We start from the raw sequence: 10,385 nt of genomic DNA, 5'->3' as shown, positions 1-10,385 counted from the left end.
CCCAGCAGGTCGTGCGCCGGAGCCGTAGAGGCTGCTGGGAAAGTGGGTCTCCTTTGCTTTTCCCCAATTGCTTGGGGACTGCCATCGACCCGGCGTCGCTGTAAAACTGAAGTCGCCGAGTAATGATGTGAAATCGCCCGCCCATCCCTGCCACGCCCGGGAGGTTACAAGCGGCGGCGGCCGTTCGGCTGCTGCTCTCAGGCTGCCGCCGCTTTAGAAGCTTCTCCCTGAGGAGTGCGGGCGGAGGAAGGACTCCGAGCCATTCTTGTGAGTAACCTTCCTGTGTACGACCCTAACTTGCCCTTGCCAACTTTCCCTGAAGGCAGAGGAGCCTCCCTGCCCCGCACTCCTCCCGGTCCTCGGAGGTCACGCGCGGACACTGGAGTCAAAGGCTGGGTACGGGAGGTGTTGGTCCTCGCCGGATCCCCGCCCCGCGGGGGGAAGTGGGTTGTTTCCCAAGTGTGAGTGCGGAGTGATGGTCGCTGGGCTGTTGCCTCTGAGGATTGGCAGCATCTCATTCTGCAGGACAGTATCCACTGAGAGCCCCATCCTTGAGCGATGAGCAGCTTTAGTGTTTGGCTGTTAAACCTTAAGCCTCGGTCGCCATCTGTCATGTGAGCGAGAGGAGACGGTATTGGAAAGAGCTCTTGAATTGAATTGGGTTCTTCTTGCAATTGGATTTGAGCCAGACACCACACGTCTTGTAAAAGAAATGGTTGACTTTAATCTCAAGCGTAAATAATGGGTATTGGCAGACGTCCATTTTATTTTTAGTGCCAGCATAAAGATAATCTCTCGAAAACTTAAAAGATTTCAGGGTCATAATGGTAGTGCTGAACTCAGTTACTTGCCCACAAACCTTTTATTTAAACCTGCAGTGTATGCATCCGGAAAAATAAAACAAAAAACAAAACCCAGTAATTTTTCACTGGAAATTCATCAGGCTAGAGTGGACCATAGGAATAAAATGAAATGGACTTTTCTATTAAAAAAAACAAATCTGTTTCAGTAAGTTTTTCCCGACCTTCAAATCTTTGCTGTAGAATTGGATGTCTGTGCTACAGTGATCTCCAAATAGCATGTTACTGGTGGTGACTGACGTGACATTTCAGAACAAATTGTGAAGGACATTTGGTGGTGAGAAAGGGCAGACATGAATACACTTTATCATCTCAGCATTCTTCCAGCTTTCTATTTTTAAAATTAAGTAATGTTCAACAAGTCTCAGACATTCAGCAAGTGCACACTATGAAAAACTCTTTTGTTATTTTACAGGTTTTTATTCATATGAGGGAAGGAGTCAAAAAGAACAAATATTTGAGTACTTTCAATCAGCCAGGCATCTCATTTATGAGCTCTACATACATTCACTCAATCTCTATAATAACCCTTTTGCACTAATCTGAAGTTCAAAGACATTAAGTGAAGATTCAAACCTAGATTTGCTTTGCTTCAAAGTTGCAGGTCAGGTAACCTGTAGCTACTTCAGAAAGATTAAAGATTGGATGATTAAACAGTATTTTCCAGTGTTATTCCCTAATACTGGTTCCTGCACACCTTGGGCATCTGGAATAAGTCTGAACCCCTGCTTTAGTACTTTTTGAACAAGTTCTTCTCAGGTTGCAATTCCTGTCCTCCAGAGAGCAGCTTGTTAAGAACCTAGAAGCCCATTCCAAATCCACCTCATTTTACTAATTATAAATGTAAGACATGATAGGATTGGATTTCATCTCAGAAGTCCTTTCTGATTCAGATTTGGTCAATCTACAGTTGAAAATATGAGCCAAGGCGTGTTCTCCACTGAAAATGGTTAACATCTATAATCACAAGAGTCGAAAAACTTGTTTCTTAAAAATTATACTTCAATACCCAACATATGTTAAATACCAATATAAGGAATGAGACCGATAATAATATATTATTTCATGTTTATTTTGAGCTCTTTATATCATCTTTACCAATTTTTGAACCTCTTTAGTTACCATCCTATTTACAGTTGGTAAGAAATCTGAAGCATTAAAGTAATACATTTAAAATGACTTAGTAATTGAAGGAACTAAATTATTCACGATTTCCAGTCTTATTTGTTCAGATCTGCAGTGTTCATGTAATAATAGGAAACATTTGCTAAAGAACAAGAGGGAAGAGTATTCCAGGTACAGTGAACACTTACAAAGGCCCAGAGATAGGAGAGAGTGTGATGAGGAAGTGAAAATAAATGACAAAAGGTCTGTGTCTCTGTGGCTCAGTATGAGCAAGGAGGAGAGTGGTGCAAGATGAGGGACAAGTAGTCAGGGACCAGACTGGGCCAGGCCATGTAGACTGAAGTGTGGATTTTATTCTAGGTGTTATGGGAACGCTTGACTTTTTTTTTTAAAGTTTAGTTTTAAAAACATTCTTGTTACCTATGGAGAATAGAGAGGAATAAAAAATTGACATGGAGTCCTGTTAGGAGGTTGATTCAGAGTCTAAGAGATGATGATCGCTTGAATTAGGATGATAGAAGAGGAGATGAAGAGAAGTGGGTAAATTTGAGATATATATTGATATCAAACTACACAGAGGATTTGATAATGGATTGGATGTGGCAAGGTGACAGAAAGGAGGCATTTACTGTTCAATGGATAAATTTAGGGGCTCATAACCAGCCTCTGAGAAATTTGAGTAGAGCTCAAGAAGTCTGGTCTGAAGAGCCAGACTGAGAGTTATTAACACTGAAGAAGTGGTTTAATCTCTGGTAGTGGTTGTGTTGCAGAAACGTAAATGAAAAGCAGCAGTAATAAAGAATTTGGTCCCAGTTGGAACTCTGGGAAACACCAACATTTAAGGATCAAGGTTAAGGAGCACAGGGATCCAGTAAGGAAAGGGATTTGAGAAAACACTCATTGTAAAATGGAGGCTCCAGAAGAGCCACAAGAGGAGAGTTGAAGTAGGGAGCAGTCAACAATATTGAAGCAGAGATAACATAACAACTAAGAAGGGATGATGAGATTGGTTAGCAGGGACTGAAGGAAAAGTGATTTCAAGAGAAATCAGATTGTAGTGGGGTTGAGGTATGAGTGAGAAATGGGGAAAAGAGAATGACAGTAAATACTCTTTAAAGAAGCTTGGCTGAGGACAAAGGACATTAGCTAAAGGGGAGACACTTCTTGGGGAAAGGAAATTTTTTAAATTTCGTTTTATCTGTTTTTAGTAAGATGGAAGACTTGGAACATGATAATAGGCCGTGGAAGAGGGTGAAGCTCGTATGGGATAGGAATTACCAGTGGAGCAAAGTTTAGAGAAGGCAGGAATAGAAACTTGTAAGTAACATGTATTTCATTATTTTTGAACTGTGTGGACATATACACATGGTAGAAAAATTGAAAGGTGTATGATGAAAAATAAGGTTCTCTCCTCCTTCTGCCTTCCAGACACACAGTTCCTCTTGTAAGAGGATTGCTAAGTTACTCTCCCATCAATAAGTGTGCAAATGCATGATTGAGATTGATTGTACTTAATTCTCAGAGTTTGGAGAGACAGCTAGCTATAGATTATGTGGATTTATTGGTGGGAGGAATGAGAGTAAGAGAAACAGGTTCAGAGGTGAGTGAGAAAAGTGGTATGGAATTGTCTCAAAATAGGACATTTACCAGGATAATGGAGGGCATGCCTATGGTGAAATGCCCAAATTAATGATCGAATTTGCAGCAGCCCCATTCACATGGTTTTGTGACCTGATTTTCAGGAGAACTTAACCTGAAGTTCTCCTGAAAATATATATCTTTATATGTAAAATGCATGTCGACTTAGAAAATGGACTTCTCAAAAAGTCAGCATATGTATGGTAAATACATATTTGAGATCCAAGTGCCAAAGTTCTGCTTTCTGCTCTTACTGCTTTCAGTCATAGGCTTGTTATGTTGGTGCTTTGGGGTTGTTCAGACCAGTGGTATAAATCAAAACAAAGGGAAGTTTGTTGGTTAAGAAAGAGCACTCTCTGTCTGAAGGAAGAAAGGAAGAGGAGGAGGAGACTGGAAACCAACTAAAATGTCTCTGAGATGGTACTGCTGTTCCTAAAGCACGTAATTTAACAACTTAAAAAATTTTTTCCCCCTAAACATTGTCATCTTTTTAGCTAGTGCTACCATAAACCACTGAATTTTCCTTTGTTTTATTTTTAGTCACAAAATCAAAAGGCTACAAATGAGACTTATATTAGCAATTGTGATAATTTTAAAGTAAATATTTGATCATTTCCATTTGATGTGGGGCTTATTTTAAATGCATTTCATAAACAGCTGCACATGCTCTTAGTGGAAAACATGGTAAAACTAAGCAGTGAGCCAAAAATTCAGTTTTAGCTTTCCTATGAAATTGATAACCAGTTCTTTTTAGTTTTTACAAGAAAAGTGGGTACTCTGTTATTTGCTATAAAAATGATAAATCAACATTTTAACAGCAAACTCTTACATAGAGTTTTTCATAAGGCAAATATGTATTCTTCAAATGTTCAATCTTAGCTTGATTTTGTTTTTCAAGGCAATTCATTTAGTTAATGTTGGACTGACATGTATTAATAATCAATTTTGTTCATTAAATTGCCACTATTATTCAGTGTATTGACATTTTTAATCATTAAGCTTATAATTAGGTATGTATCGCAAGCCTACTACATATCCGTTGCTTTTAGGTTTGGGACATACGACATAAGATACCGTCATTCAAGGAGCTCACAGTGTAGTGAGGAAGAAAGTGAGCACATAGTCTTCCGGGAGCATTCAAGAGGGGAGTCATTAAACCCTGATTAAGGGGCAATGTCACAATGAAAAATTTTAAGTTTTTCTAAACATTTTTTCCATGTTTGTAATCCACTCCATATTTCTCTATAGCCATTAACAAATTCTTGCAAAAGAGGTAGACTTATGCTTTTCTTGAGAGGCAATAAAAAAAGGACAGTGTATTCATAATCAGCCTAGGGAAAAGAACACCAGGTGAGAAAAGCACTTAGCGACAGTGCCAAAAGAAGAAAAGCAAGCCAACTAAATCCCTCGTGTTTAGGGGCATGAAAGAAAGAGGTACTTGAGGAACCAGCCAAGGGCCGAAAAACAGGTCCTAAGATTCAGGCTCAAGCAGCCACCTTCTGGGTTCTCTGATAACCAGGTTATCTGGTTCCTCAGCCAACAGCAGTTTAGAAAGGGGAGAGGCACACTGGCAACAGTAAAACGTAATGGTTGATAGCCTCACAATGAGGCAGAAAACAACATTAGAAGTGGACTTAAAATCTCAACAACAAAAAAAATTAGCAGTTTGAGACCATTTAGTGTAGGGAGAAAGCTCTTTAAAGCCTAGAATCCTGGAGGATATCAGTGTGGTCACTATATTATAATATAGTAATTGCTGAGTCATAGCCATGATCCTGAGTCATCAAATTCTTTCAGTCTATTCTATCTAAGGACTCCCTCACCCCACCCCACCCCCTGCCTTCCAATAGCAGTTTGTTGGACTTTCCCCATTACCATGCCTTAACTTTAGGGGGAAACATCTTACTACCAAAGTTTGTAAAATAAGAAAACACGGGGGTGGGGGGAGAAAAGTATTGAAGATTTTGTGGGTTTTGCCACAGTGTTCTCAGACACCTCTCTAGGGAATGTTTGCAACTTCAGTGTCACTGATGGGCTTGAATGATACAGCCCTACAGGTACACTCACATCTCTTACTGAAAACCCTGAGGGACCTATGTAGGCTTTTGTAAACTGGGCTGAGAAAGCCTTCAATATTCAAAGGCTCTAACAGTTGTGTGTTTCCTGTGCAGTTCCATTTTTCTCCCTGCTACGGATTGAAAAGTGTAACTTGAGTATAGATTGATTCATTCATCTAACATATTTATTCAATGCGTGCCCTTTGCACGATATAGGTTGACTTAATTTATTGGAATAAGGATTTATGTATTTTGATCTATAATCCACTAATTTTTAGCAACTTAGAACAAGTAACAGAATTATTCCCAGTTTACAGTAATACATCTGTATTATTTTCTTGATACTGAAGAGTAACCCGTCTAAAGGCAAAATCAAACTCAAATTTGGAGTTGTCTTACTTATTAAAGAAACATAATATACGTAAATCACAGATCATTCTGCTTCATTGTAAGTAGAACCAAGTTTGGGATCAAATGACTCATTTCTAAAAGCAAATATAAATCACATAAGAACATACTGGGTCACTTGCCTACTTTTTTTTTTTCCTTTTTCAGTAATCAGATGTGTTTTTTATAAAGGAGTGGAGAGGCAGGGTTGTTTTAGCATTATCTCTGAGGCTTTTTCAAACTACACACATTCCCAGTCTCCCATCCTCCCAGGCTCTTGCCGGGAGAGCTCAGAGGTTAGAGGCCCCAGCTTTGGAAGAACACAGTCTTGGGTTTGATTCTGAGCTCTTCCTAGCTTGGGTAAGTTAATTTACCTCTAAGCTTCCATTTTCCCTGTCTATAAAGCCATGGCAATAATATCCACATCATGGCATTATTTGTTGTGAGGACTAAAGGAGATAAAGTGTTTAACCCAATGCATAAAGTATTTAACCCAATGCCTAGCACGTAGTAAGTGCTCCATCTGTGTTGGTTATTATTAGGAAAACTGAATTTCGTACAGAATTGACTATTATTTCTTTATCATGTATTTTCCATTTGAAATAGAGTTCTTTTGTCTTTATTATCAATTGTTTACCATTATAAGCTGATCTTAGAAAACTTCCGTAGTGCTAGTTTCATTTGGTATATTTACAGTAAAGTCATGAATTTAACAAAGAGGTTTTGGTTTTTGCTTTCAGTCAAACGAGTTCGTTTCTGCTCAGGAAAAGTCTCATAGGGCGGTGATGTCTTTTTAATTGTTCAGGTCTAGAAACTGAAGTTGTCTCAGTGTACTCAGAGTAGACCAGGACTGGAGGAGGAAATACACTAAGGAAACTCGCTAAAGAAAGATAAATAGGCCAGAGTGCTCTTAATATACGGCGGAACTTTGGTGCCCATAGTTAGTATATTTTTCCTTTATAGGAGAATCTGCATGAGAAACCAAGTTGCCAGTTTTTTGTGTGTGTCTGCATTGCTTTTAGAGGTGGAGGACATTTGAAGCATAAGGACCAGTGTGCTAAGGGAATGGGGAGGGATGGGCTGAGTAGCAGTATGCATTCCAAGAGCCACACAAGCTCTGAGTAGAGAGGGCTGAAGCTGGAGGGCCAGGTGGCAGTAGCCAGGGGCAGACAGACAAAAGGGCTTGAAAAGCCCATCACGTGGGGTGGGAGATGAGGGTAAAGGGGATCAAATACATGGTGATGGAAGGAGAACTGACTCTGGGTGGTGAACACACAATGGGATTTATAGATGATGTAACTGAATTGTACACCTGAAATCTATGTAATTTTACTAACAATTGTCACCCCAATAAATTAAAAAAGAAAAAGAAAAGCCCATCACAATAGGCTTGGAGAATAAATTGACAGGAACTGGTAACTACATGGAAAGCAGAGATTGAGGAGGAGAAAGATGGCTCTTAGATTTGTGGCTCTGCTGATCAGGTGACTTGATAATGTTAACTTGTAAAGCAAGAAAAAACAGATTTTTTTCTTGGGAGAAGGATAATGAGTTCAGTTTAGAATCTGGCAAATTTATCGTATTAACTGTAAGTTGACATTGAGAGTTCCAGTTCAAAGTCAAGAAATGCCAATTTAGGCTCAAGATAGAGACTTGGGAAATAATTATCATATAATTGGAAATTAAGGTTTTTGAAGTAGATCAGATTTCTGAGGAGAAAAAAGAGAGGGCCCATGATAAAATCCTAAAGAACTGGGGATACTAGCTATTAAAGGCAGGTGGAAGAAAAGGGTTCCTAAGTTTTCTCAGCCTAAGTTCCTAAGTTTCTCAGCCAGTTTTCTCTAGTGACTGTACCTGCCAAGCTCATTGAGAATCTAATTACCCCCTGAGTTGCAGGTAGCCAACAGCCATACCTTTAAACATTTATCTGTTCTTATTTGGTTCCTGAATTTCATTGGCAAATCAAAATCATTCATTACGTGTCAGTGCTGCTTCAAAAGGTAACCTCGTCTTGAAGTCGTGGACTTTATTGTCACAACTGGTTTGGAAAATGAGTCTTATGTGTCATCCAGGATAGAATTTTAATGTTTCTTGCCTAGTAGAATTCCATTACTAAAATGGTTATATAGCTTAGATATGTGCAATTCTAGAATCATTGTGGAATTAACTATGTTTATAAGTATGTTTACATAATAAATATTCTGTTCTGACCATCACTCACCCCCCATTTCAAGTTACACCCTGTTCCTGGTAATAGGAGATTGCAGGTCCTGATGCCACTGATTACTTTGTTGATCTGAGAACCTATATATTCCCTGCATTTTTCTTTTGGCACCTTTTGGAAACTTCTACTACTGAAGACTTTAAGTATTATAAGTTTAATATAAACTGAAAGATTTAAGATCATCTTAACTCACCAAAAGCATTTACATTTGATTGTGAGAAGGGACACAAAGAAATGACACAAATTTTCTACCTGTCCCTGAATTATTTCTGTTTTTAAAATTTGTAATTACTACTATGTGAAAGTGCTGCTTCAAGAGGTCTTCTTAGCTAGTTGATTTGAAGGTAAGTCCTGAAGAGCAGATTAAACAGTAATACTCTTAAGTCTGCCAGCATGATTATATCTGTTCAGTTTATTTCTTAATCTTTTGTGAAGTGTTTGTAGCTTTTCAGGTCATGGTGTCTCTTGATTTAATCCACTACCTAAATTTTGCCAGTTGACATTGAAAAAAAGAATTGCTTTCTGGTTTGGTGGGGAAAGATTGATTTGTTTCTAGAAATATAGTATGTGCATATTTTAGTACTCAACAGAATCTGTTGCATAAAATGGTTCTGCTCAAGACATTTCTCCCATTTTGGTTAAGAGAACAGGAAATCCACAATGCCATTTACTCTGCATTACTCATTTTTGATGACATATAATTGTTTTTTCCCTTTTTTAACCAGTACTTCATTCAAAAGGACATAATTTTCTGTGTTTAAAAGAAAAAAAAAGATTTTAAAAGATAATAGCTATGATGATTTTATTAATATCCTGGAATATAAATTCTTGACAGCAGCTGCTCTTGTGAACAAATATTTTAATGTGTCTATAAGTCAAAATGTCAGCTGAGTGTTTGGACATTAAGAACTAAATAGTTGGCTTTACCTTCAATTTCTTGTTATAGGGAAGCCAGAACCCTCCCTAAGATTTCTGTAAATTCTTGGTGTTCTTGTGGCCTCTGAGCTACTGCCATCTGGATGGGAGTTCTGTCCCTTTTCTTCTCTCTCCCTCTCCAGAGAAAGAATAAAAACGAACAATTTTTCCCCCAGTCTTTTGCAGAGGATCTTAGCCTTCCTTTTAATGTTGTAAGGCCTCACCTTCCACTAGAAGTAGCTTTTCCGTGTATTTTCCCAAACAGAAAGCATTTCTTTCCTCAGATGAGCTCTGCTGGCCTATGTTATGATGATGAAATGTGTACCTTATTAGATATAACTTGATCATAATAACCCTTCAAGTAACTCTTATTTTCTCCATTTATCAAACTTTCATGTATATAAATAGTTCGTACTAAACTCAGTCTTCATTCTTTGGAAGTTTCAAGAAAACCCTATCTTGACAAAGCTTTTGCAATTTTAGTATTGAATATATTATATAGCATTGTGTAGTGCTTTTGCCAGATGGTACAGAGAAGATAATGTTCTCTTAAAAGGATACAGAGTTTTAGATAGGGAGTTTAAGTATCAAGTTGCTTTTTCTCTTAGAGAAATAAATCAAGGCTATTCTGTGACTGTGACGCTGAAGTCTACCCTTTTGAGATCTACATTTAGTATTTTTGAGCTATTTCCTATTTCCTTTGACTAAATTGCTGTATGACATCACTAAATTATTTTGACTGCCAAATAATAATATGCTTTGTTTTTCATATTTCTAAGCCAATCATGATCTTTTATAGAAATGAGTTTGAAAAATAATTGGTGATGGGAACTGGTATAACAAACTAGGGATGTATAAATAGTAGTCAGTGCTATTTTAAGGATTTTTAAATATCTACTATCTCCTTTGATACTCATTGTCACTCTGGGGCATCAAGCAAAAGATGAAATTCCTTTAGAAACAGAGTTGTGAAAAGATGATGTCAATATTTCTTATTTGGCTATTTGTTGCATTTTCTATGAGTTTGGTGTCTTTTATTCTGTAGTGCAGAAATACCATGATTTAAGGTACAGAACGGAGGTCAGCAAACTGACCTCCCATGGGCCAAATCCAGCCAATTTTATAAGCTATGAGTGGTTTTTTCATTTTTTAGATGATTAATAAATAACTAAATAAATG

General features: G+C 38.0%; 1 protein-coding gene across 4 annotated transcripts in view; it reads left to right on the top strand.

Moving 5' to 3' along the window:
- Positions 1-18: 18 nt before the first annotated feature.
- TRAK2 (trafficking kinesin protein 2) overlaps positions 19-10,385 on the top strand; it is a 56,006-nt gene continuing 45,639 nt past the window's right edge. For 3 of the 4 annotated variants that reach the window (XM_081052170.1, XM_081052171.1, XM_081052168.1), the window contains exon 1: positions 19-267. The gene's annotated coding sequence lies outside the window, so the exon portion shown is untranslated. Of the gene's footprint in view, positions 268-3,193; positions 3,303-10,385 lie in introns of all 4 variants that reach the window. The other variant, XM_081052169.1, reaches the window with a different exon arrangement.

This window comes from Rhinolophus hipposideros (assembly GCF_964194185.1).
Source record: "Rhinolophus hipposideros genome assembly, chromosome: 6".
Lineage (NCBI taxonomy): Eukaryota > Metazoa > Chordata > Mammalia > Chiroptera > Rhinolophidae > Rhinolophus > Rhinolophus hipposideros.
This window is presented reverse-complemented; position numbering and strand designations above follow the sequence as displayed.